The sequence below is a fragment of the Ailuropoda melanoleuca genome, chromosome 16, assembly GCF_002007445.2.
Source record: "Ailuropoda melanoleuca isolate Jingjing chromosome 16, ASM200744v2, whole genome shotgun sequence".
In the NCBI taxonomy this organism is placed as follows: Eukaryota; Metazoa; Chordata; class Mammalia; order Carnivora; family Ursidae; genus Ailuropoda; species Ailuropoda melanoleuca.
In genome coordinates this window covers 58,442,280-58,469,879 of record NC_048233.1, presented here as the reverse complement: position 1 = coordinate 58,469,879, position 27,600 = coordinate 58,442,280, and the positions used below count along the sequence as shown (strand labels likewise).

The 27,600-nt window shown below is 42.9% G+C and overlaps 1 long non-coding RNA gene across 2 annotated transcripts in view; it reads left to right on the top strand.

The window, feature by feature from the left end:
• The window catches only part of LOC117796690, a 62,452-nt gene extending 38,419 nt beyond the window's left edge, over positions 1 to 24,033 (top strand). The window contains exons 1-3 of one of the 2 annotated variants that reach the window (XR_004621314.1): positions 11,986 to 12,146; positions 13,155 to 13,243; positions 23,648 to 24,033. This is a non-coding gene — a long non-coding RNA (uncharacterized LOC117796690). Of the gene's footprint in view, positions 1 to 11,985; positions 12,147 to 13,154; positions 13,244 to 23,647 lie in introns of those variants that run through there. The other variant, XR_004621315.1, reaches the window with a different exon arrangement.
• Positions 24,034 to 27,600: the final 3,567 nt, after the last annotated feature.

The following is a 27,600-nucleotide window of genomic DNA, read 5'->3' as shown; positions in this document are numbered from 1 at the left end:
CCTTAAAGGGCACTTGGCACCCTGTAAAAACTGCTTATTAAAGGAAATAGTAGGACTGCTTCCCCTTTTATAGTCTAGCCATGGAAAATTTGACCCACTTGGGGAGGTTGGAGGTGGAAGATTGTAGACTTTGAGACAGTAGGTTGAGCCTGTTTCGCAAGGCAGTAGCAAGGCCTCAGATGGAAAACATGGGCCCTTGAGCTCTGAGGCCAAGTTCCTGGTGGTCAGGAAAGCCTAGTGAGGGCTCTACAAAAAATAATGACAGCAGTTAAGACATTCAGTCTTTGAGCTTTGAGCTGAAATTCCATATTTTGCTTTTTCTTCTTCTTCTTCTTCACTCTTGAGGTTTGGCTCACCACTTTTTCCCCTCTCCTGAGGTCCTGTTCACACATGAGTGTTATTAAGGCATCTGGAGGGCTGGGTGAACGGTGACTACGTCACAAAGGAAGGCTAGTTGGCTTGAACTCCTCTTTCCCCCTCTTCTAGCTGGCCTGAATCTCTTTGGTTTTCAGTTCTTTCTAACGGGTCTTGGCATGGGTGGCCTGCTTCTCTTTTCAAAATAATTAAAACCAAAGGAATTAAAACTACACCTTTCTTGCTGCTAATGCTGTTTGGCCATAGTTTGTGAGGTAGGTAGGTGGAAGCAGGGTGCCATTTGGGATATTTTGGTTTCCTACCTAGACCCAAACCCAGTCAACTTCTCCTGCAGAGTATGCCCAGGTCACAGTATCCCCTAAAACATGAATGGCAAATTCTGGGCACATGTGAGGCTCTTCCCACTCCCAAACTTGTGGCAGAAATTACTAATGAATGAAAACTTTTTTTTTCCCTGTCAGATGAGCCTGGGTAATCCCATGATCCTCCTTAATACAACTTACCCAGCGGCTACTAACAGTACTTGAGGTTGGCTTAGTGATTGGAATCCACTTAGCATTCTTGTTCTTACCCTAAATTGCTCCGAGGCCTAGAAGGCATGGCCTTCTTGGTAGGGGCTTAGCCAAAGGCAAGGTTAGTTGGATAAATTGTAGGTTTGCTTTGCTTCTGAATCCAAAAGAAGCTCCTTCCCAAGCCTTAAGACATCTTGTACCTTCTTTCTCCCCTCTCCTGTCTGCTTCCATACTTCCTCTTCTCAGAATGTACTCTGGCCTCCCAGGGAAGACTCTCTACTTTCCAAGGTACTCGCTACAGTGATGAAAGGGCCCACCTGATTCAACCGAGACTCCCTTAGCCATAAATTTACGATACTTACAGTGATTCTTTTGGATTAGGCCTTTAGTTAAAATGAGAAATATGTTACCTAGAGGAAGCTGAGCTGTCTGGAGTTTCTGGAATGTTGAGTGGATGGCAGCTGGTTGACAGGATGGTTCACTAAGGGTACCAGGGTAGATAGAGCTGAACTCAAATTGCTGCTAGACCACTTATTTGCCAGGTGACCCTTGGATAGTTAATTGAACCTCTTTGAACATCCCTTTCCTCATCAGTAAAGCAATAAGTCCTTATCTGATGTTGCATTGGGAGGATAAAATAACTTCATACCTGTTAAGGCACCTGGCACAGTTTGGGGAGTTCTGAGTACATGTGAGGCCCCTCGCATTCCCCACACTGATGGCAGATAACATTAATGGACCAACACATTCAATAAATTTGTGCTGATTTTATCCTCTGTTTACTGACCACTTGACAAAGAGATGACATTAGTCGTCCAAGGTCACACAGCTAATAAGGGACAGAACTGGTTTTTGATTCTAGGTCTATAGGAAACAACTTTGATGTTTTTGACTACTGGTTGACCTTAGGTAAGCTACTTTAATCATCAGTTTCCTGGAGGAAGAAATCATCTTCTCACCTGTAAAATGGAGACAATATAACCTATCTTACAGAGTTACTGTGAGGATGAAATCAGTCAGTGATGATAGCATAAGACTTGATCTGTTGTGAGTACATGCTCTTACAAATTTGTTGTCAGTCTTGTCCTCCTCTTCATAACTGTTACTACATTTTTTTCAGAATCTGCTCCCTCCTTCCCAGCACCCAGCACTGTAGCTAGCATGTGACAGGTGTTTAGTATGTGAGCAGCTCTGTGGGGGCAACATATGGTATTGTTACTCTAGCAAAGGGAGGAGAAATGAATGACTTTTGGGGCTAAGAACTCTGGCTGACCTCCTGGCATCCTAATAATTCCAGGAAACTTCTTTCTAGCTACCTTGGGAAAAGCCTGAAGAAGTAGCTCAGCCACGCAAGGATCAGAAGCTCTTCCCAGTCCCCACCAGATCTTGGCTCTTTGTGGGTATCCTGCAGGGGTTGGCCTTCTAAATGGCCAGTAAAATAAGACCTGTTTTTTGTTCTCAAGGGATTGTCTCCTAGGCCTCCTGTGTATAGAAAGAGCAGATGATTGGATCATGTAGGAAAAGAGATCTCATTAACTGTTGTGTCTCCATTTTTAACACCAATACCTGAAATAGACCACTTTTGTTGAGATTGTTAAGAGAGGTGTTTTTGTTACCAAGAGTTCTAAGAAAATCAGAATTCGCTGAGCTTTGGCCTGAACTTTCCCCAGACAAATGCTAACATAAGATTAATTATCCAAATTATTATACTTCCCCATCCCCATTAGGGACTTACTGATTCGGGCAGTCTTCCTTAAGCTCTTAGTGATCATTTCCTTCTTGAAAACATGTGAGTTCCAGTGATGGCAATTTTATATCTCTATTGGTCAAATAAAGGTGGTATACCTTGCTTTTAGTCCTCATATATCTGTTTTTCCTCATGGTTCACCTATTTAAAAAAAAAAAGGTAACAGAAAAGTTACAAAGATAGTACAGATAGTTCTCATATACCATCACTCAACTTTCCCTAACGTCTTATACAATCATGGTACATTTGTCAAAACTAAGAAATTAACATCAGTACCATGGTATTAACCAAGCCATAGACTGGGGGGGGGTGGATTTTACCAGTTTTTTCACTAGTATCCTTTTTTTTTTTTTTTTTGGTTCCATGATCCAACCCAGAATTTCACATTGTTCTAAATTGTCATGTTTCTTTAGTCTCCTCTGATCTCTGGCAGTTTCAGAGTTTTTCTTTGTTTTTCATGACATTAACAGATATTTTGCAGAATTTATTTCTATTTGAATTTGTCTGAGACACCTATTTATTTAAATAACTTTTTAAATTTTGTGGTAGTTTAAGATTTACAAAAATCAAAAAGGTAGAACAGTTCCACATACCCCACACCCAATTTTTCTTGTTATTAACATCTTACATTATTATGGTGTATTTTCATAATTAATGAACTGATATTGATATATTATTACTAACTAAACTCCATTGTTTATTCAGATTCCTTATCTTTGACCTACTGTCATTTATCTGTTCTAGGATGCTATCCAGGATACCAAATTACATTTAGCTGTCATTTCTCCTTTGGCTCCTCTGCTCTGTGGCAGTTTCTTAGACTTTCCTTGTTGTTGTTTTAAAGATTTTATTTATTTATTACAGACAAAGAGAGAGCAAGAGCAGGGGAGGGGCAGAGGGCGAAACAGACCCCCCACTGAGCAGGGAGCTCAATGTGGGGCTCAATCCCAGGACCTCACGATCATGACTTGAGCGGGAGGTGGACGCTTGACCAACTGAGCCACTCAGACACCCCGACTTCCCTTGTTTTTTATGACCTTGACACTTTTGAGGAGTACTCATCAGACATTTTATAGACTGTCCCTCAGTTGGATTCATCTGACATTTTTTTCCTCATAATTAGACTGGGATTATGGCTTTTTGGGCAAGGACTATAGAGGTAAAGTGCCATTCTTACTGTATCATATAAAGGGTGAGTACTATCACATAATTTATGACTGTTGATGTTGACTTTGATACCTTGGCTGAGGTAGTGTTTGTCGGGTTTCTACACTGTGAAGTTACTGCCCCCATCCACGCTGACTCTTCATAAGAAAGTCTATGGACAGTCCATCTTTAAGGAGTGGGGAGTTCTTCTCCACCCATCCTTGAGGGTGGAGTCTACATACATTATTTGGAATTTTTCTGCATGTAAAATTTGTCTTTTTGCTCCCATTTATTTGTTTAATCATTTATGTATATTAGTATGGACTTGATATTTATTTTATACTTTGAGTTATAATCCAATATCACTTTACTTATTTTTTTGCTCAAATCATTCCAACTTTGATGTTTGGGAGCTCTGTCACTTGGCTCCCGTATCCCAAAATTTGACATAGCTCTATCATTTTATTTTATTTTTTTAAAGATTTATTTGTTTGAGAGAGAGAGTGAGTGGGGGAAGGGTCGAGTTAGAAAGAGAAGAAAAGAATCTCAAACACACTTCCAGCTGAGTGTGGAGCCCGGCGCGGGGCTCAATCTCATGACCCTCATATCATGACCTGAGCCGAAACCAAGAGTCGGAGGCTTAACCGACTGAGCCACCCAGGCGCCCCTCATTTTGTTTTATTTATTCATTTTGGGGAGCACTGCAAGGTGCTTCAGGTTTATTTTACATAATTCTTGCCCCAGTTCTAAAATCAGCCATTTCTCCAAGAAGCACTGATTCCTTTTATTCTTCTAGTGATATTAGAAACCAAGATCTTGGTGTTCGGTGTGCTCCTTGCTACTGGAGTGCTGTTTCTATGCCCTTTTAGCTGACTGAACAAGGAAATATATGTGCATAGTGATCCATGTTTCTAATAGTACTTCTGTATTTAACTATCTGTATCTATATTAAGCCAGACATGAATTCATACTGATATCTTTAATTCTAATGCTGTTTCCTCTCTGCTTATTTATAAACTCTTTCCAACAGTAAGAAACCTGGATCCTACCATCTGCCATTCATTTACTTAATTGTGAATTCCAGTATACATGCATAGTGATTGGAGATTTGTTAACCTATATCTTTAGAGGAAACAGTTTTATCAACTAGAGTATAGTATTATGTACAATTACCTTTTCCCTCGGTTTTACAGACTACTCATTTCCAGAGTTACTTAGGTCAGCACCTTTTCTCCATCCCTTTCACTGATGTTTGTTTCATGCATTTCCAGCCTAGTTAGATTCTTTTGTCACATTCTGCATCTCATCTGGGATTTCCCCTGACCGCCTAAATGATTTATTTTTAATTAGCACATATTAAGTTCACTCTTTGTTTTGAAAAGTTCTAAGATTTTGACAAATATGTAGTGTCGTCCATTTGTCTTTTCTACTTACTGTTAAGGTATACTTTTCAGGAGTTTTTTTTTAATTTTATACAAATATAAGATGTATCAAAGATTATATTTAACTCATTAATCACTGAAGAAAACTAAAATATTTAAACCAGTCCAAAGAGCATTTTATTTTTCATTTTTTAAAGATTTATTTATTTAGAGAGAGAGAGTGCATGCAAGCAGGGGAAACGATACTACTAGAATCCTCAAGCAGACTCCCCATTGAGCGTGGAGGCCATTGAAGGACTTGAATCCAGGACTCTGAAATCACGATCTGAGCTGAAATCGAGTTGGTTGCTTAACTAACTGAAACCACCCAGGTTCCTCCAAAGAGTATTTTAGGGTCTAAGTATCTGATATTAGATTAAACATATTAATTAGATATAATACTGGTTATTTTTTTAACAGGGCCATAATCCATAAATTCTGAGATTATGCATTCCTTGGGAAGAAAATTATTTCCATCTCAACCAGACACAAATGTACAAGGTAACCTCTGCCCCAGCAGAGCTGTAAAAGAGCCCAGACAATAGATTTTCAAGAGGCATACTGCATTGGCAGAACATCCAGCAATTCCTTTCAAGTCTTAGATAGTTTTTCTGATACTTAGTTTTGAAAAATGAATTTGAGGTATCTAACAAAGCTATATAGTTGGGAAAAGTGCAAAAATTTTTAATGAGGTAATTTAAGAGAGAAAAGTAGGGATAGAATGAATCCAGGAGTAAAGTTCGACTTGGAAATTTATACCTGAAAATCTTATACAACTTCTAAGAGAGGCTGGCAAATTTAACTTTCTAGCTCTTGAAACAAAGAGGGAACCAGGGGACTCCTAAGATTTATCATATTCAGAGATAGTTCTGAAACACCCAGACTTTGGGTGTCTTTTTTAACTGGGGGAAAAACAAAACAAAACCCAAAACCTCTTAGTTAAATTGTTAGCAGAAGTGCCTGTAGCTTCAGAAGCTGAGAAATTTATGGGATTAGGGCTCTATGGGATCAAGGATTCTCAGGCTTTTTTGCCAAACTACAATTTCTTTTGGATGCTTCTAGCCAGAGGCCTTTTCTGAATAGACCAAGGCCATGGATCTAAACCTGCTATAAGTCAAACAAAGAGGAAATTGCTCTCCGATGTTGCCCACTATAATGTGTTTGGCTGGGTTAATTTTCTATAAATATCACTTGAAGAGGTGATAAGTTGTACTAATGGTGGTAGATTATTAAATCCCCACCAAACTGCTTATCATAAGAGCTGATACTCCCAATTTCCTGAATGATACACACCCAAGGGCCACAGGACTAAGAATTTCCAAGAAAGCCTTATAGGCAACCAACAGGGCTCGGAACAGAACAGGTCAAACATGGAGGAATCAGAAGGCCGCTCTCAGCCTGATGTTGCTTCTAGATTGTTTTAACATTTTCTTGATTAATCTTCCTATTGTGTTTCTGCATTTTAGGCAGAGGTCTTCTCAAAATGTCCATACCTTTGTTCCTTTGTCTGCATTTAAGCCTCAAACACAGGGACACACTGAGTCTCTGTAGGTGGCAATGGAAGTGTCATGAGAGGAATCCTATAGGGGAGGAAAATATTAGAGGCCAAAAGTTGAGGTTACTTGTGTGGCTGAGTCCTCCCCAAAGCTGAATTTTCAAGGAGCACATCTCTGCTCTAGTTTTCAAAGGAAAACTTTATAACTGTTTTTTTTAAGGGTAAGGGTGATCCTCTTACTGTGTCTTTATGTAGAGCTAGAGATGAGCTCTTTTTTGCCTGAATCATCGTCTCTCAGTCAAGAAGAGGTACTGTAGGATTTCTTCCCTATACAGGATTAATGGAAAATGGCTTTTCTCTTTGAAAGGGTGTTGGAAATACAATCCCTTCACTGGTCTCAAGTTCAGGCAGATCATTCCAAGATAAGTATTTTTTATTGAACTGTTTTCATTTTCCCAGTGAGGTCACCACTCTGCCTCCCCGGGAGGCCTCCCACACAGAGAACATCACACCATCTCACTCAGCCTTAGAGATCCTGTCTGGCTGCCCTGGCACGTGTCCCGAGCCTGAGACATGGTGAGAGCAGATATGGCTCCTCCTTGTCTCAACCACAAAGATGTAAATCTCAGCAATATGAGTGACAGTTTTGTGGTTTACAGATGGTGAGAAGTCCTGATGGAACCAAAGGAGCACTCATTTAATCTGAGGGTGCTGTTTAAACCCTAAATATTGGGTTTAAGGCTGCAAAAACTTTGAGGAACTTTCCATTTTCCTCAGATTTTCTTTATTATAAATTTCAGTAATTATTAGCTTCTAGAACATTCTGAAGGCCAAGGTAACTATGTCTTTCAAAGAAGAGAAGAATTCTAGCATGTTGTTTAACCTCCACATGTTTGCATTTTTTCCAGTTTTTTTCCTTGTTATTAATTTCTAGTTTCATACCTTTGTGGTCAGAAATTTGCATGATACGTTTTCAGTCTTCTTAAATTTATTGAGATTTGTTCTGTGGCCTACCATGTGATCTGTCCTGGAGAATGTTCCATGTGCACTTGAAAAGAATGTGTATTCTGTTGTTTTTGGATGGAATGTTCTGTATGTATCTGTTATGTCCATCTGGCAAAGAAGAGAAAATTCTAAACATCACAAAAGTCCACTGTCATCTCTAAGCCCAGACACTTATTTTTCATTATTTATATCATCACCACTACCACCACAACAAAAACCAACAAAACAAAACAAAACTGCCTGTAGTGCCTAAAAATATCTCCTTTATATTTCTTGGGATTTCACTTTCAAAAGATATTCTGAGTTAAGAAATCTTTTCTCTACTGTTATATTGATGCATATGAGACATCAGTCATTCATGCTTTGATGTTGTTTAATTCTGTAACTTGCTTTTTTCCTGATGTCCTTCTAATCAGCACCTAAAGAAATGGAAATTTTGGGGTGCGTGGGTGGCTCAGTTAAGTGTCCAACTCTTGATTTTGGCTCAGGTCATTATCTCAGGATTGTGAGTTTGAGCCCCGAGTTGGGCTCTGTGCTAGGCATAGAGCCTGCTTAAGATTCTTTAATAAACAAATAAGTAAAATCTTTAAAAAAAAAAAAAAGAAGAAGAAAAGAAAAAAAAAGAAATGGAGATTTTATTGGAAAGGAGTGGAGTGGAGATGGGAAGGACTTAGATTGGAGAACATTGGTGCATATCTAAGACTCCTATCAGCCTTAAGACTTTTCTTGTGTTTGAAATATCTTTTCCTTAAAAAATTATGTCCGATATTTAAGCCAATCCAGAGTATAACGTGTGGCTATATCAATACACACCTACAGATAGTCACCTAACAAACACTCAGCTAATTCAATTTAGATAGTGACAAGAGAGCAGTTCTCAGTGAGTGACTTATTGTTCCATCTCTAACTCTTAAGGAATGACTACGGGGTCAGTTAGGAAGGTTTTGGAAAGGAAAGTGGTATCCTAATCTCTGGGGTGCTCACAGGCAACCAGTGTATAGTATACTCTGCAACTCCTTTAGCTCTATGACAGTCGGTCACTTTTCTACACCCCCTTCTTCACTCTCCCCTGGATGAAGTTGGACCCATTATAACACATCCTCTCATTCATTTCCAAGCAGATATAAGTTACATTTTTTTTTTAAGCACAAAAAACAGAAGCCGACTTAGACTAACTTTATTTAAAAAAGGAGATATTGGAAGATTAACAGGGAACTGAATAACAAAGTTGTGGTAGTTTGCAGATATGACCACATTTTTATACCCCTCTCTGTATCCACACCCTTCGCAATGTGACTTTGCAGCTCCTCCCACCAAGGAGTAGGTCTTAGTTCCCACCCTCTTGAATTTGATCCTGTGGCTTGCTTTGGCCAAAGGAATGCAGTGAAAGTGATGGTGTGCCCCATCTGAGCCTAGGCCTCAGCAAGTCTTGCATGCTTCCACTTCCTGTCCTGGAATTCTGCGTAGCTGCATGTGAATAAATTCAGTGTGAGATGAGACATCATGTAGGACAGAGCTAATTCCACCTGAGGTTACCTTAGACCAGCCAGCTTCCAGTTCACTAATGGCTGATTGCAGATGATGTATGAATCCTTCCAAGACCAGGAGAGAGGCCCAGCTTAGCTGAGTGCAAATGGCTGACCTCCAGAATTTTGAGATAAATAAATGGATATTATTTTTTGCTACTAGTTTTGGAGATTATTTTTTATACAGCAAAAGCTCACTGATACAAAAGCCTTGAGAAAAATAGAATCCAGGAACTGGGTCACTTGTACCTCCCCACAGAGCTCCCAGCAGATGAAATGGTTCCAGTTGCCTTTTCTTCATTTTGAACCCTGTCAGTTCCTATGTAAAAGAATTTGATGGGCCCATCTTGGGTCATGAGCCCTCCCTAGGAGAGTGGTGGAGCCCTCTGGTTTAACAACCTTGCCTGAACCATAAGGAGTAGAGAAGGGAGAGTTCCTTGAAAAGGAGGGTAGTAGCTTCCATTTCCAAGAACAGGGAAGAGGAGGTCCTAGGTAGATAAAACACATTTATTTTATGTACTTACTCAAGGAGGTGTAAGACATTCACTTTCCTCAAGGAAGTCTTGGTCTAATGGAGGAGTCTGGGAAGCAGCAGTGTCAGGCAGGTAACAGTGTGCTGTCACTGAGGGACCAGAGGTGACCGAGAGCCCAGAGGATGGACATCTAACCCAGACTCACTACCAGGAAAAGATTCTTGGAGGAGACAGCGTGGGAACTGAGTTCTATGAGATATATACTGAGCTAGGTGAGGAGGCAAGTGTGGCAAGCAGCACTAAGGTCCTTCCAGGCACTTGGAGTGAAAATGTAGAGTCAGAATTTTAAACATCACCATGGACCAAAATTACATAACACTTATGCCTGGTGTGGCTCAGCTTCTTTGCAGTGAAAAAAAAAGAATTATTTAAAAAATTATTTTAAAAAGTTTCTATTGTTTTATCTTCCTCTGTTATAGACAACCTTGTATGCTTGCTAAGGAATATATGTTTTCTCCTATAAGCCTTTGGGGAGCTATTGCAGGTATTTGAGCAAGGAGAGTGGTTAGGCTCATATTTGTATTTCAAAAATGTTGTGCTTACAGCAAAGAGAAGAAAGATGGCAATGGGCAAGAGAGGAGGCACGGAGACCAACCACGGAGCTGTTGTTTTCTAGACAAGAAGTAATGGCTTCAATTAAAGGGAGTGGAATGAGGAAGTGGCAAGGATGGGATGGATCTTTCGGTAATATCCTCAACGGATATATGAAGACACAGTTGCTTCTATCTTTAAAAGTACTGTTGTTCCCTTAAAGTCGTAATGAAAAAGGCCTTTGTGTTTGATAACAGATCTTCCTTTATGTCAAATAAGACACACCTGTTATGAGGAAATTAGTGATAAGCTTACATATACATGATCCAAAAAATCCCCCCTCATTCTTGCTTAGAAAAACAAACAGCTATGCTTGGATCCACTCAACCTGCAAGAGAGCCAAGCAGTCTCCACACCCACTTAGAGCCATGGTGTGAGACTGAGGGCCATCAAAGGCCAGCCCTGAACTAGAACCAGATGGGAGAAGATTCACTCCAGATACCATCATCCAAACCTCTTGATTTTCAGTGATCAGCAAGCAGTTGAATGTTCAGAGAAAGTGCATTTGATGGCTTAGTCACAACTGGATCAACTGTAGTAACAATGCAAGGAGATGTCTGCCCCCTGAGGGATGAAGGGAACAGCCGCCAAGAGATCCTTGCTAGCCTTCCACGGAGGGGAGAGGGAGGAAGGGGTGGTATCCTTGCCCAAAAGGGTTGGACAGAAGGCCAAAAAAAAATTGATTTGAGGTTTCCTCTTTTAATTTGATAGAGTAGGCTTGTGTGCAAGTTGGAAGATAAAAAAATATGCATTTATAGTGGAAAGTATATTTCTGTTAGCACTTAAAAAGACTTGATATTTAAAAAGTATCAGTAATTCAATTAGTAGGTTACATGTTTGTTGTAAGCACGGAAACTCACAGCAGAGTATATGATTCTTTCCCTCTGGCTGGGAAGTTCAGACATTTGCATCGAGAGATGCCGATATCAACACAAGGAATAAAGGCTGATGGCAATCAGAATCTAGTGGTGTTGGTGAAGGGAGGAGGTGCCCAAGGAAGGCAATTTGGCAATGAAACCCAATTTTAGACTTGTTTTTATCTCTAAATGATACGATTGATTTGCAGAGCTTCACTGACATGACTGAAAGAAGACTTTGTACATGGAGAGCTTGACAACTTGGTCTCCTTCCCAGGCCACATGCCTACCTGATGTGTGCTTCATGCATTATTTGTTTTTCATAAATCTTGAAATGTATCATCAATTGCATGATTTTATTGTATTGTGGTTTTGCATGTGTATGCGTGTTTAAAACATTGATTTGTTAAGCGAAACATTTCAAATATATCGTATGTTTTATAATCCTGTTTTTCCATTTTTCTATTTTTATATTACTTTTTTATTAAGCAAGGCAGCTCCAAAAAATGGAAGTCAATCTGTCCTCTCTTGACAGCGGAGAGCTCCTGATTTCAATGCAGGAAATGTTAGGGCACTCTGATTAATTCCCAAATAATAGTGATTACTTTTTATCAAAGACCTATTATAAGCAGTTACTTTACCCATATCCCTTTGTTTTTTTTTTTTTTTTTTTTTTTTTTTGTAGATGGGGCTTGAACTCATGACCCTGAGATCAAGACCTGAACTGAGATTAAAAGTTGGATGCTTAACTGACTGAGCCACCCGGGTGCCCCTGGACACTGCTCCTTGACAAGAGAATGTAATTCTGAAGTGCCAGTGAGGGGACAAGGGTCTTGTGGAACAGAACTGGGGACCATCATTGGGTGACTTCTTGCCTCAAGCTGGCTACCCTTTAGAAAGTGCCCCCAGCCTTTGCTTTCAGACTTCGTCCCTTTCTGGTGAGATGTCCCAGAGCTCTTCTAAATCATCAGCCCCGTCTTGCTCATACCTAATGATGAAAGTCTGGGTGTGAGGGCAGTGTTAACCTCTACCCAGAATTCGGAGGTCTGGTCAGCTGTGCCATTGCTCAGGCCCAAACAACAGAGCACGTGGTCTCTCTTTTCCCTGTGATTTTGCTCCTCTGCTGACTGGTTTATTGTATTTTCATTATGTGTCTCTTTCTCCCATTCCTGCCAAAGGTCAGGGGGAGGTATTTCACCTGGTGAAGACACCTCCTTTACCTGGTGAAGATATCTTCTATCACTGAAATGTTTCAGGAGGGCTATAATTTATAGGCAATGTGATGCTGTGTTTAAAGCAGGACCTTCATGAGTCCTACNAGGCAATGTGATGCTGTGTTTAAAGCAGGACCTTCATGAGTCCTACATGCTCTGACTTTTGGAGTCCCCATCACACAACATATCAAATATACCAGCTGCAGCCATATCCCACATTAATTTTTTTCTTTTTTTTTTTTTTTAATTATTCTACAGAGACAGAGACAGCCAGCGAGAGAGGGAACACAAGCAGGGGGAGTGGGAGAGGAAGAAGCAGGCTCACAGTGGAGGAGCCCGATGTGGGGCTCGATCCCATAACGCCAGGATCACGCCCTGAGCCGAAGGCAGACACTTAACCGCTGTGCCACCCAGGCGCCCCCATATCCCACATTAAATATACTTTTTTGTTTTAAGAATCTTGTAGGGTTTTTATATTTGTGCTTTAGAAACTATTTGGCTCCATGATACTCATTTAATTTATGGTTGGCTATGAGTTCCCAACAATTACTGTGTATACTATGAATAAGGGAATTTGTGAAGTGAGAAAACTGAACCTATAAGTTGTATTTGATGGAATGAAATCCTTATGAATGCTAGATTTAACAGTCAATGAAGCTGGCATGTTGGTACGTTTCGTAGACATTTAATTAAACATTTATTAATTTTTACATTTATTGTTTTCTTTTGTAGACTTGGAGCCAACAACTGTTTTTCTACCTGGGTCTCATACATTTTTCTAGCTCCTTAGAAGCTCTTACCTCTGGGATCTCATTGCACTGGTAAGATTCTTATACAATGGTAATTCTCAAACACTTTGGCTTCAGGACCCCTTTACACTCTTAAAAACTATGGAGGGCCCCAAAGAAACTTTTTATTTTTAAGTATGGGTTGTATCTACTAATATTTATTGTATTAGAAATTACAACTGAGAAATTGAAAAATCATTTATCTACCAATTTATTTTAAAATAACAATAATGAACTGATTAAAAGTTACATAATTAACATTTTTTGTGATAATTATATTTTCCAAAAAAATTTCAGTGGGGAAAATGACATTTTGCAAATCTCTTTAATGTGTGACTTAATGGAAGACAGATTCTCATAACCAGTTCTGCATTCGATGTGTTGCCATATGTTGTTTTGCTTGCAGTATAAAAAGAATTTAGCCTCTTGCAGATATGTGGTTGTAAAAGGGAAACGTACTTTAATAGACTTTTTTGATACTAAATCAAAATTTGACTGCCAGTTTCTTAAAAGTTGGTTGTAATATAGAATCTGAAACCATATCAATGAAATTAACTATGTTACCTTAAAGTCCATTGGCTATTTTGCACTTAAATCAGTGTTTTGCCTGTGTGTAATTTTGCAACATGACATATTAGGCATTTGGAAAATATTGATTCACTGAATTATGCAGATCACCCAGGTGTTAACACATTTCTTTATATAACATCAAAATATCACTTTCATTAATGCCACAGATCTCATCAGGAAAGTCTTTAGGTATTGGGAAGCTGGCAAGTTAATGATGGCATAGATATTTTCCAGAATCCTAATTTCCACGTGAAAGCACAAATGTTACCATTGGCAACAAATACTGTCAGTTGTTTTCCTTTATGTAACAGGCTTATTTATTTAATTTTTGAGAACATGTCTGCCCANCGTGAAAGCACAAATGTTACCATTGGCAACAAATACTGTCAGTTGTTTTCCTTTATGTAACAGGCTTATTTACTTAATTTTTGAGAAAATTTACTCAAGTCTGAATGCCCACAGTTTTCCATTTGTTTTTTCAAGTACAAATGATAATCTGTGAGAAAAGTTTAGTTTGGATTGCAATTACAACAATTGAGCAGGTGCCTTTCCTTGAGACAACCAGGATACTTAGACATGTGTAGAAATACATTATTCGATCTTCCCATTTCCCCATGTAGAGTCTTTTTTTTTTTTTTTGAGAGAGAGAGAGTGTGCGGGCAAGGGGGGGAAGGGCAAAGGGAGTGGGAGAGAGAGAATTTCAAGCAGACCCCAAGCCCAGCGTGGAACCTGATGCAGGGCTCTGTCTCATGACCCTGAGATCACAACCTGAGCCAAAATCAAGAGTCAGTCGCTTAACTGACTGAGCCGCTCAGGTGCCCCTCATGCAGAGTCTTAAAAAGACATGTTCTCAAGGGTTAAGATTTAATAAAATTAATAATTATTCTGCTTCATCAAAGACATGCTTAAGTGAAATGGCATTTTTTTTCTACTGTGACTGGGTGACATTGGAGAATGCAATGACCTCTAGCATAGTTTGGTGGCAGCTTTTTGAACCTTTTCTTTTGCACCAATGTGTAAATACATTGGAAGAAAAAAATAATGTCTTGGTGTTATTATGAATATTGTTTTGACCTTGTGGGTCCCCTGTCAAGCTCTGGGATCCAGAGTTCCATGAACCTCACTTTGACAGCCGCTGTGATACACAGCCCTGATATATGTACCAGACAGTGGCAGGTACATAATACATGTTCAATCACTTGTAGTTAAAACCATGGTTTCTTTGCCTTACTAAGCATCATTTTGCTCTTTTTTTAAAAGATTTTATTTATTTATTTGAGAGCATGAGCAGGGGGAGGGGCAGTGAGAGAGGGAGAAGGACAAGCAGACTCCTTAATGAGTGGGGAGCTCGATGTAAGGCTTGATCCCAGGACCCCGAGATCCTGACCTGAGCAGAGGTCAGATGCTTAACCAACTGAACCATGGAGGCATCCCTACATTTTGCACTTTTAAAAACAAGGTCAATGTTACTCACCTCATAAGGTGGTTGTGGAGCTTAAAGGAATTAAAGCCTAAGCAAAGATGCTTAGCAAAATGTCCAGTACATAAAATATGTGTGATAAATGCAAAATATTATTATTATTATTGCCAATATTAGGTCATTTAAACTTTGCCTAGAGAGGGCCGGCAGGATTCCTTCATATTTCTACTGCCAGTGCTCAACTGGACTCTCTTTCCTTTTATTATTATTATTATTATTACTATTTTTTTTGAGAGAGAGAGAGAGTGTGTGTGTGTGTGCATACGTGGTGCAGGGGCAGGGGGCAGAGAGAGAATCCTAAGAGGGCTCCACACCCATCTGGGAACCCAATGTAGTGCTTGATCTCATGACCCTGAGATCATGACCTGAGCCAAAATTAAGAGTCAGATACTTAAACAACTGAGCCACCCAGGCACCCCAAGGACTCTTTCCTATTGAGACTTGTACATGAGTACCTCTTTTCCCTTTTAATATTCATCCTTCAGGCCAAGGCTGCTGCTGCTTCTGGGATTTACTCCTGTGTACTCTGGGGAAAGGCCTTGCCCGGACTTCCCACTTGTTCGAGGGCCACAGAAAGCTGTAGTCTTTTTTTCCCCCAGCTCTCACAATCTAGTCTAGACACCCTGATGAGGTGGAGGATGTAATTACACCTTGAAACACTCTGTGCACCAGCAACCCAGCTTCTCACATGTGTGACTCAAGCCCCAAGAGGTCAGTGAATTCTAATGATTCATGTGTCCGGATAAGCTGGAAGTAGAAACCTCGAGGTCCAGGGTCCAGTTGCTTTTAGCGTACTATATATATAAAGATATATATATAGATATATATATATATATCTATATATATATATCTTTTTGCTTGAAACCAATTTCTCCATTCATCAGTTCAGTTTAAGGCAACAAACGTGCTTGTGCCTATCCTAGACACACACGCTGTGTATGGTGCCCCGTGTACCACTGTGTGCCATCTGCTGTGCAGGTTATTCTCTGGGCTGCCTCATACTCGTCCGTGCTTTCCTCTGCTTTGCTCTGCACCTGGGAGGCCGCCTTTATTGCCATCATCCCCGGTCTCTCACCCTCTGGCCTCCCGTTGGATTCCATCTACAGCAGGGGCTGGCAGGACAGAGATTAGACAATTAGAGGAGAAATAGATTGCCCCCCCCCCTACTCTTAGCTGGTTCACCTTTGGCCACAGTTTCTGTCTGGTGACTCCTCTTCCACCATTGCAGCTGGAGATCACTCTCCATAATCTGGTAAGACCATTTTCTGCTCTTGTCCCTTCCAGGGTGCTAAGAGCCTCCCTCCATGGCTAGTCCCCAGCACATCACTGCCTTCTGCCATTCTCTTGTCCTGCCCGCACACATCCCTGAGCCCTCCTTCATCAAGCTCTTGCCAGTGAAGTCCTTGCATGTGCCATCTGTTCTCTGGCTGGACCCTGACTGACACTAACGGGATCCTGCCCCCAAGAAGCTCACAGTCTGCTTAGACTTGTTACCCCAAGCATCAATCAGGTGCAGGCCTTGTCGTAGCTGCCCCATCTGAGAACCGGCTTACCACTAGCGCACTAGTATACTACTTTACTTCAGGTCAAAAAGAGGCTTTTATCACCAGTTAAATAGAAAACGAACATACTTGCCCAAGAGAGAAGACAAGGGCAAGAAAACAACAACTTTGTGAAACTCTACCCCAGGATTATTGTGGTTAAGAGCCTACACTGGGTACTCTGCTTAGGTTGGAATCTTGGTTCTCCCACTTCCCGGCTATATGACTGTGATGAAGTCACATAACTTCTCTGTGCCTCAGTTTCTTTGTCTCTAAACTGAAAATCATGATCCTATCTACTTCATAGGGTTGCAAGGATTCACTGAATTAATTTGCGTAAGCATACATAAAGCCTTAGAACACTGGCAGGCACACAGAAAGCACTGCATGGATTTAAGCCACCATTGTTTGATGACGATGATGACGGTGGTACGGTGATGGAGTTGCCTGACTCGGGCACTGAGCTGGAGGATTGTTACCAAGGGGGTGAAGACACATCAGCCCCAGACTGAGGCTTTCTCCCTGATGTAATGGGAGTTTGGAAAGAACTGAAAACAATAACTGTCTTATTTTGTGGTTTAATATTGCTTGTTTCTCTGTGTACCAAATGAAATTATTGATGTACCACAACAATTTGTCTCGGGGACCAGCAGTGGAACATCTCCTTACACTTTAGGGAACACGGACAGGGAAACAAATAATTGTTATGTCACAGCAAACAAACAATAAGTAAAATGTAAGAGGCAGCACAGAGGAATGAGTGACAAACTTGGGGCTGGAGATCTGGAAGGGAAGCCGTTGACCAGGTTTATCAGAGTCTGAATTGGGGTTGGGAAATGCAGATAAAGTGTTCTCAGGGGTAAAGGGAACTAGCGTGTTTGTAGGCAGGTGCATAACTTAGCAAGGTATATTCAGGAAAGGACAATATTCATAAAGAAGTAACAGCTCCCTAACAAAAAGAGGCAGCAATGGCTAAAGAACTTTCCAGAGCAGCAGTTCTCAGCATGTCGTTCCCAGAGCTGCAGCAGCAACAAGACTTAGGAACTTGTTAGAATGCACATTACCAGGCTCCCAAAACTCCTCAATCAGGAACTCTAGAGTTTGAGAACCACTGGCTTAGAGGACGCTGGGAGAGTATTAGCAGTAGCGGAGCATGACATCTTGCTCACGGTAACAGTGGGAGCCCTTCGTTGAACACTTTTTCTGTGGCAGGTATTGTGCTAGTCACTCTACCTGTTCTGTCTCCTGTAATCTTCACCACAACCCTGACAGGTAGACATACTATTATACCTGTTTTATAAATGAGCACATGGAAGCTTAGGTTGGAGTTTGATAACCACTTCTCCCCCAAGGCAATAGAACTGAGAATAATGAGGCCATTGGGTGGTGGAAAGAAAGCCAGAGGATGGATTCAAAATGATTGTCAAAAGCTTGCCTACATTGTGGAATTTAAGAAACAAAACAAATGATCATAGGGGAAAAAAAGAGAGAGGCAGACCAAGAAACAGACTCTTACAGAGGACAAACTGATGGTTCCCAGAGGGGAGCTGGGTGGGGGAATGGGTGAAATACGTGATGGGGGTTAAGGAGTGCACTTGTGCTGAGCACCTGGTAGTCTATGTAGTGTTAAATCACTAAATTGTATACCTGACACTAATAGTACACTGTATGTTAACTAGCTGGAATGTAAATAAACCCCTCCCCCCCAAAAAAGCTCGTCTATAGCAGCATTGTCCGATGGACTTTCTGTGAGGGTGGTAATGTTCTGCAGCTGCACAGTCTGATACAACAGCCACAAGCCATGTAGTTAGTGAGTTGACTAGTGACTACGGTCACCAAGGAGCTGATTTTTATATTTTATTTAATTTTAATGAATTCGAACATAAAGAGCCAGATGGGGCCAGTGGCTACTATCTCAGACAGTGCAGGTCTAAAATCATAGAGCAAGTAAATTCAGGGCCAGGACTTTACCTTAGGTCTGTCTGACTCCCAAAGCCACAGGTTTGTCTGCTCTTGCTCCTAACGTAGAGCATCGCTTGCCCATTGTCTGAGAAGCACTAGGCTCTTTTCCTGGTCAAGTCCTTGGGAAATTACCTCCCTGACCTGGGGTGGCTCTTCGAGTACCCTATCCTTAGCCAACTAGTGTTTGTGCAGTGGCTGGGAATAAGGCATAGAAAGGAGTTACACAAGCTAACCTCAGAATATTGCCCATGTTATGGGAGACCGCTGACTGGTGGCTGTCCGAGAAAGAGTTTGCATACTGACATTATCTTCCTGAGCTTTACCGTGCCCCCCTCCCCGGCCCTTAGGTCAGTATTAGACACTGGGTGGCCCAACTAGAGACTCCAGGAGGCCTCCTGGAAAAGATATTTCTTAAACTGAATTCCAGAACTCAAGTACGTTTTATTTTTGACTTGCTTGATTCTCCATGGAGCTGATGGAACATTGCAAACTCCTGCTCCCAGGAATTCTTGGCCTCATCAGCCCTATAAACTGTTCAGATCCACCCCCTGCCTTTCCTCCACTATCCAATGACCTCATTATTCTAGGCCCGGGGTTGGCAAAGTTTTTCTGTAATGAGCCAGGTAGTGAATATGTCAGACTTGGGGAGCCATGGAAGATCTGTTTCATATTCTTCTTTGCATGAGTTTGTTGGTGTTTTTTTTTTCCTTTTTTTTTTTTTTGTTTTTTGTTTGTATTAAAGGCAAAAACTTAAAAAAAATTTAAAAATGTAAAATCTATTCTTAACTCTCTGGCAGAATTTGGCTCGGCAGCTATAGTTTACTCCCTGTTCTAAGGCTCTCTTGGGAACAAATATCTATCAAACTTCAGTGGGCACCAGGACATCCTGGGCAGCGTGTTGACACCACAGATCCCTGTGTTTCTCAGAGATTATGGTTTAGGGGCTTTGGGCTAGGGTGTAGGAACCTTGGGGTTGGTTTAACAAACAGTCTAAGCAACAGTTCTAATGCAAATGGCCCATGGCCCACCTTTTGAGAAAATCAGTTAGAGATGCAAGGGCAGTCTGAGCTCATTGAGTGACCAGCCCCATCAATTGACAGATCAGGGACTCGAGAGGTCCGAGGTCTGAGGCAAGGAAGGGAAGGAACCTGGCCTGAGAGTTCCTGAATTAGGGCCACAGAGAGAGTGGGCTGTAGGAGGAAGATGGTGCTGCCAAAGGCAGAACAAGAAGATGGAGCAAAACTTGGCTCTTTGGTGATTTAATTTAGCTGCCAGGAACAAGCCTCCCCTGAATGTCGTCATACCGTGGCGCTTTCAACAAAATCCCCTTTATTGCTTAAGCCACTTTGAGTCAGATTCTCTGTTGCTGGCAGTTGAAAGCACCCTAACGGATACAGACCCCTCTTTCCACCAGTCTTCTTTGATCCACCTCTTTTGAGAGAACCGTCTTTGAAGCAATACTCCCAAGGCATCATCCAAATGTTTAATCCTTTAAATGTCAAGGCCTTTGTAATAGGCTGGGTAGGTCATACGTACCTCCCTGCACCTGAAGGCAGAGTGCACAGAGTTGAACTGAAAGTGGGCCAGCTCTGGAATTGGGAAAATCTGGCTTGTAATCTTGCTTCTATCATCATGTAAGTGTTTGAAATGGGCAAATTACTGAATTCTCTGGGTCTAGCTTTCTCATCTGGAAAATGACAGGGGTGGAAAGAATCATTTTTAGGCCCCTTTTGCTCTAGATATTCCCATTGCATTGTAATTGTCAACACTGATCTTCTTGTTTCTAAACTCACTCCTTCCCTCTTCCTCCCCATACATTCTCACTTTGTGTTCTTTCTCTTTTTCTCTCACGTCCTCTCTCTTTCCTTCCTTCCTCAGTCCTCCCTCCCTTCTTTCTTTCCTCCCTTTCTTTCTTCCCTTCCTTCCATCTCTCTTTCTCTTTCTCTCTCCCCTTCCCTTTCCCTCTTTTTTTTTTCTTTCCAGAGAAGAAATACAACCCCCCTCCCAAAGCATTGACTTTGGCCCAAACATTCTTTTCTTTCCTGACAGAAATTGTATCCCTGAGGAGCTCATATGTATTTGCATTTGAATCAACAACCTTCAAAGGTTTCTCTAGGGAACTTGAACATTTCCTTCCTAGTTTAAAGAATGGAGCTAATGGACAAAACATGAATTTTGATCAGGTGGAAACACATTTTTTTTTTCCATTTGGTAAAAAAATAATCAGACAAGTCAATTGAACAGCAACAATGATTTAAAAAAAAAAAAAAAGAGGCTCTCACAGCTCAGTGTGGTGGTGTTGGTGGAGTGAGCTCTCTGGGCCCCAGACCCTAGGAGAGCAGCCATCCTCTCTTGGCAGGTGTTTTTCTTCACTGAGGGAGGACGTTGCCTAATTCCACCTTCAACATGTTGTGACAGTAGCCAGGGAGGCCTAGTTGGTTGGAGCTCACACTCACGTGAAATCATTCTTGTTTGAGTTTTAATAACGTTTATTCTTTTTTTCTTTAAATCCTAAAGCATTACACGTTCAAAGCAGAAAATGAAGTAAAACAGAAAACACAGAAAGTAAAGAAGCAGAAACACAAATCACCAGTAATCCCATAACCCAGAGATGACCACATGTGATTTTTTTAACTGTTTTGTTGCAACCATTTCTTTTCTAATCACCAAAGCCCATATATATGCTCACTGCTCAAGCAAACGCTAAAAAGAAAAATTAATCACTGCTAATCCCACAGCCAACAACAGTCGCCCAGAGTCTCTCTGAATGCCCCACCCTGCCCATCCCTCCCAGCTGGGCCCCATGCACCAGGATTTCATGTTCTGAGAGCTGTGGGCATTGGGCCTAGCAGAGGGGCATAGCATATTTGGTTCAGTGCTTTGGAACGATGTCTCCCTGAGGGGCTGGACCCAGGGAAGTGTCTGTGCACAAGAAAACCAGCTCTGCAGAAACACACAGCCACCAGGGCTCCCCTCCCCACATCAGAATTTAAACAGTGTCTGGAACTCTCCCACAAGGGCTTTTTCAAACTGGTTGGAATGCCGGCTGTACTCACATGCGGCAATACAGCCTAAAAGACTGTTTTTTTATTTGCAGAGTTAGCTTCTGATGTCATAATATAATTGACCCCCTCTCTCCAAACCATTGCTTTTTCTGTCTTTGTTACTTCTGCTAGAAGATGAACCATCACTCTCCCTAATACGGAGCCTCCCCTTTTTTGGCCCTATCTTTTCTGCCCAGAGAAAGTCCTATTTTCGTACTAGGTATATGATAAAGAGTAGTGGGATAAGCATTCTACTAGCTCTGCAATCAGTTTGACTTGGATTTGAATTCTGCTCCAGCACGTGAGCTCAGGTGAATTAATTAACCTTCTTGAACCCCTCTTGCAGGCTCTGTAAAAGGTTACAGCAGTCAAGAGTAAAAGGTTACTATGTGCTTAACACTCTTCTTACTGCTTTGCATATATTAACTCATTTAGTCCTCATGACTACCTTATAGGTATCATTATTCTCATTTTACTGGATAGAGAAATTGGCCCAGAGAGGTTAAGCCATTCACCTCAGGTCACACAGCTAAGCGGCCAAGTCAGAGTTCAGACTCAGATAGTCTGTTCCAAACTATTCCTGTACTTACCCCTCCAGTTTACTCCAAAGAGTATCACAAGAGTTGAGTGACAAGCTATGTATAGTGCCTAAGCCTGTCCAGTCTACATGCTTCACTTTTCCTTAAAAAATTCTTAGAAAATTTTCCTTTCTAAATATTATTTCCCGTCCTCCCTTCCCCACTTTTTTTTTTGGTTAGAGTTGCAAAATTGGAATTTTAGGAATGCAGATGGTCTATAAATTTTTAATGGCCAGGTCATAAAAACACAAGTGTCTACTGTGCATTTACTGTGTTCCAAGTACCGTGCTAAATACTTTAAATAAATGATCCTAATGAGTCTTCCTGGTCACCCTGTGAGGTATGCACTACACTGTCCTCATCCCATAGATGGCAGGACTCTGTCTGGTGTGGTTAACTTACCTGGCCAAGGTCACACAGGTGAGGGACAGAGCCAGGATTCAAACTGAGGCTGCTTCACCTCAGATCCTGAAATCTTAATCAGTTTTGCTAAAAGAACACCGTTCTTTGTGGTGATAAATCTTTTCTCAAGATGGGGGTGGGGTTGGGAAGAAATAGATGGGATTCTTTCTGAAAGAATGTGAAATGGTCCTCCCCAGAGGGAGGTTGGTAGATTTGCTCTGGCATCTGGGGGTGGTGGCATCATCGCAGAGCCTCAGTCAGGCAGACATCTGATGGGGCGAGGGCATGCACGTGTGGCTGAAAGCATTTGGAGGGACTTGACAGTGTTAGACCCCCAAGCCTTCTCCTTGCATCACCTACGAGCTGTCCTGATAGGCACAGGGGAGGAGAAGACTTTCAGACATTTTCTTAGCACAGGGACCAGAGTGTGGGGGTATAGGGCACAGGCAATGAGATTAGGAAATGAAGGTGGAATCACAGTCAACCTTGAAGGGAGTGTGGCTTAGGCTGCAAGGCTTTTCTTCCTCTTTCTTTCTTTCCTTCCTTCCTTTTTTCTTTTCTTTTAAAATATTTTATTAATTGTCTTTCCTTTGCCTGGTGTGAGAAGTAAGGGGGAAAGAATTAAATTTATAGAGGACCTTCCACGTGCCAGATGCTTTCTACAGACATTATCTCTTTTCAGCCTTATGACGATTTTTCACGGTAGATAGCAGCAGCCCCACTTCACAGATGGGAAAACCAAGGCCAGGAAGCCTAGGTGACTTGTTCAGGATCATGAAGAAATAAAATGGTGGAGCTGGAATTTGAAATCAGACCCTTGTGACTCCAAAACCTGCTCTCTCTCTCTCTCTGGGGCCCAGGAATGAAACTACACGAGTGTGACTGAAGGCCAACGGCGCAGACCAAGTGCTGTCTAGGTACGTTGTCGTGCTGCGGAGCAAGGACTTGGTGACCAGCGCAGCCAAAACACACAGTATGGGGTCAAGACTTGTCCTCCCCTGGGCAAGAAATGGAATTCTTGCCATGTCCACACTGTTTGTTAAAGTGCTTTTGTTCCAGAGATGACTGCTTGCTTGTTTTCAATTTCAACTGTGACACAATAAAGACAGCTCTAAATGTTAGAAAATGTTTTCAGGGAGCAAAACACAGTACAACATGGTGAACTAGGTGGTGGTAAGTGACGTCACAGGAAGGCATTCTTTTTTTTCTTTTCTTTCTTTTTTTTTTTTTTAAGAGAAAGAGGGCGTGTGCGTGCACATACGAGCCAGGGGGGACGGAAAGGGAGAGAATTCCAAGGAGACTTCCCTCTGAGTGCAGAGCTCTGATGCAGGGCTCCAGGCTGGGCTTGATCTCAAGACCCCAGCTCATGTCCTGAACTGAAATCAAGAGTCCACTGAGCCACCAGAGCGCCCCTCACAGGAAGGCATTCTTATTGGAAGTTTCTTCAGTTCAAACTCTGCTGGCTTCTGATGGCTCCTCCAAGACCAGCACCTCAGTGGCTCTCCTGATGAAGTCATGCCAGATACTTTTCCTCTGACTGGGAGGAACCCCATCTTGGCTCCTGTCCGCAGGCAGCTGGGGCAGTACAACCCAGGGGATTAGTGGGATTTGTGCCCAAGCCAGAGAGATCTGCCCCCAGCGAGCAGGTCAGTGACTTCAGCATGACCTGCTGCCCTGAGACAAACAGCCCCTGGGCCTCTGCACCCTCCCCTCCCTCTTCCTGGAGAAGCCAGCTCCCTCAGGCCTGGACTACTTCCTAGAGTCTCTCTGCTTACTTAGTTTGGTGGGGGAGATTGGGGGCAGCCTGCAAGTTATCCTGGGGAGAAGCAATGCTGGTCCACACAGCCCTTCCACCGCAGGCAACCACACGTGGAATTTTCCCCGACGTCTGTGCTGTTCTCAAGTTTCCCAACCTGTTCACCCATGCTTGGAGTTGGCTTTCCAGCTCAAAGAAAATACTCGGGGCTGCCGGGCCACCAGTTTAGCCTTGGGGCTGTGACTAAATAAATAAGAGGGACCCCTCCCCCAACTGGATCAGTTTATTTTTAAAGAAAGGGCTTTCCGCAGATGTCCCCACGGAGCCAACAGGAAGGACTGTGGGCAGCGGACTGCCGTAGCCACACATGGGCAGCTGCAGGACCCTCTCCCTGACCTGTTTAAGTCACTCCGTGATTGATGATGGCAACGGAAAAACAGCAACTGCAGATGGACGGGCAGTGGGATAAGCAAAAAACAATAGTGCTGTTCCTGTCACCTGTCCCCAGCTGAGGTGCAGGAGGCGCCCTTAAGTAGTCTGGTGGGGAGAAACATGGGTTTTGGAGGCAGACAGGTTGAGTTCAAATCCCGCCAACGTCACTGCTGGGCTGCGTGTGTCTGGGTGAGTTTGTATCACTGTTCTGAGGCTCAGCGTCCTGGGAGGGGGGCAGATCATCCTGCCTGTCTCAGGGCTGTTCTGAGGATTAAATGAGCTAAGACCAGGGAAGGTACTGACAGCAGAGCCCGGCAATGGGCTGCGATTATTTTCTGATCGTATAAAATGCTCAGCCCAGTACCTGGCACCATGGAAATGTTCAATACATGGTAGCTGTTTCATGGGATCCTGGGATGCCTGCGTTGGGAGGGAACTTGTCTGAAGACCAATGAATTTCATCTGCTCCTTGGGTAGGTGAGGGTCCTGAAGACCAGAGGGGGACAGTGGCGGGTCCAGGATCCCACTCCTCGCCCAGGGCAGTGGGAGGGCGGACCGCATCACGCTCCCTGCCTTCTCTTCCTTTGAAGAACACCCAGGCCCCTGCTTTGCTCATCAAACTTAGTTTGGGGTTTTACAAGTTAAGGTTTGCTGGGAGAAATTCTGTTCTGCAGTGTTGCTCTGAAAGGGTCCAGGCTGCCAGTTTAGTTTGGTTTGGGAATCTGTGGCCTGGTGGGAAAGCAAAAGACACTAGACTTGGCAGCTGCAGAAATGGGTTTAAATCTTACCTGCAACACATCAATTCTGTGGCCGCGGGCCAGCCCCTGAACTCTCTGAGACGGTTTCCATAGCTCTTCCCAACAGGTCTGTCTGCCTATTTTAGAATGCACAGGTGGGTAAGAGGCCTCCTGGGTCCCTTGGTGGGTGGTGCTGGTTCCCACAACTCACTCTGAGACATCTTTGTGAGCGGATGTTTAACTTGCTATGAAAAAGGGGGAGAGAACGGAGGAATGTCTTACGCTGCCATAGTGCTGATGTCACTCCCCCTGATACTCAGTTTCCTCTTTCGTAAAATGGAAATATCAGTTGTACCTACCTCAAAATCTCTTGGTGAAGATGAAAGGAGTTAATATAAAGAGGTTAGAACAGTGCCGGGCACATAGTCTTCAATCAGTGTCGCTGTTACTATAGTTAAGGGTCAGGTTGCAGGAATTAGGTACTTGGAAACCCTTTCCTGCCCCCACCCCCCGTCAGTTTTGTGCCTCAGCAGCTGGGTTGGTGGCCTTTGTCATGAGATAAGGGGGCAGCAGAGCTGCTGCTCTGGATGGAGTGGTGGCACGGGAGTTACCCAGGATTCACGGGAACAAGAGAGCATTGATTTGCAATCCTGGCATGAATTTGGCCACTTTCTCCGTGGCTGGTGGCCATGAGAGCCACATATTCCATCATTTCTGTTATTTTATTTTATTTTTATTTTTATTTTTTTTGTGACTGGAGCAGAGCAGAGGCTTTCGGTTCCAACAGGAGCCATGGGCAAGGCCAAGCAGAGAAGCAGGGCAGCTGTCAGGAGAATTCAGGCAGGAGCGGGCTCAGCGCCCAGGCCAGCAGCCTGCGACGGGGAGGAATGTAGTGAGACGTGACATCTGCTGCCCAGCCACAGCCCCACGCCACCCGCCCTTGTCCAGCTGCTTTGGAGAAGGAAGGAAACCAGCCTTTTCCCACTGCTATTGTGCACCTGACAAGTTCATCAATCTTACTCCGCTCATCCTCATGACCTCTCAAGCTGGTGATTCTTTCTCTTCTATGGAAGAGGAAGAGGAGATTCAGAAGTGTCCTGGGAGCAGGGAGGGGCGGAGCCAGCATTCAGGCCTGGAGCCTCTACTCCCAAGTCCGCGCTCCTTCCTGGGCACCAGCTAGTTCTCGCTGGCCCGGCCCCCCGATCACCCATAGCATCTGGCTTATCTCTAATCAGAGCGTGCACCGCTGGAGGAGACACAAACACAGGTCGAGGCGCCCAGCTCCTGAAGAAAAGAGAAGCTAGAGCCCAAGACCCCTTCCCGGCTCAAGTACTCACCCCCGCCTTTCACCTTCCCACCCCCAGCGCCCTAGGCAGACCTTTGGCCTGGAGGGGCACCCTGTCCCAGTGCCAGCCCAGCAGGCTGGGCCGAACAACAATAGCTGGAAGGGCCTCTTAGTGCAAGTACTTCCTGAAGTGCCCAGAACAGCCACTGTCTCCGCAGCTCAGGAACAATCCGCTCAGCCGGCTTCCTCACTCCTTGCAGGGCCTCCGGCGCTAGGGCAGAGCCCCTGGGCCTGCTGCTTCGGGGACGAACAGGCAGACAAAAGCAGTGCTATCTAGAACACACCTTGGGAGATATATATATATATTTTCTCACATTGAAGCTGGAGGAGAAATTCCAGATTCTCACTTTTCTTTATCCCTCCTGTAAATCAACTGCCATCCTTGATCTTTGTACTTCTGTCATCTATCTTTGGGATTTTTAAACAAACAAGGAGAAAGGAGGGGAGGAAGCCAAAGGGAAAAATAAATTCTGGAATCAGACTATACACTCAGTTGTTCACTCAGCAACTCTGAACGAGGCCCGCTATGTGCCAAGCACAGTG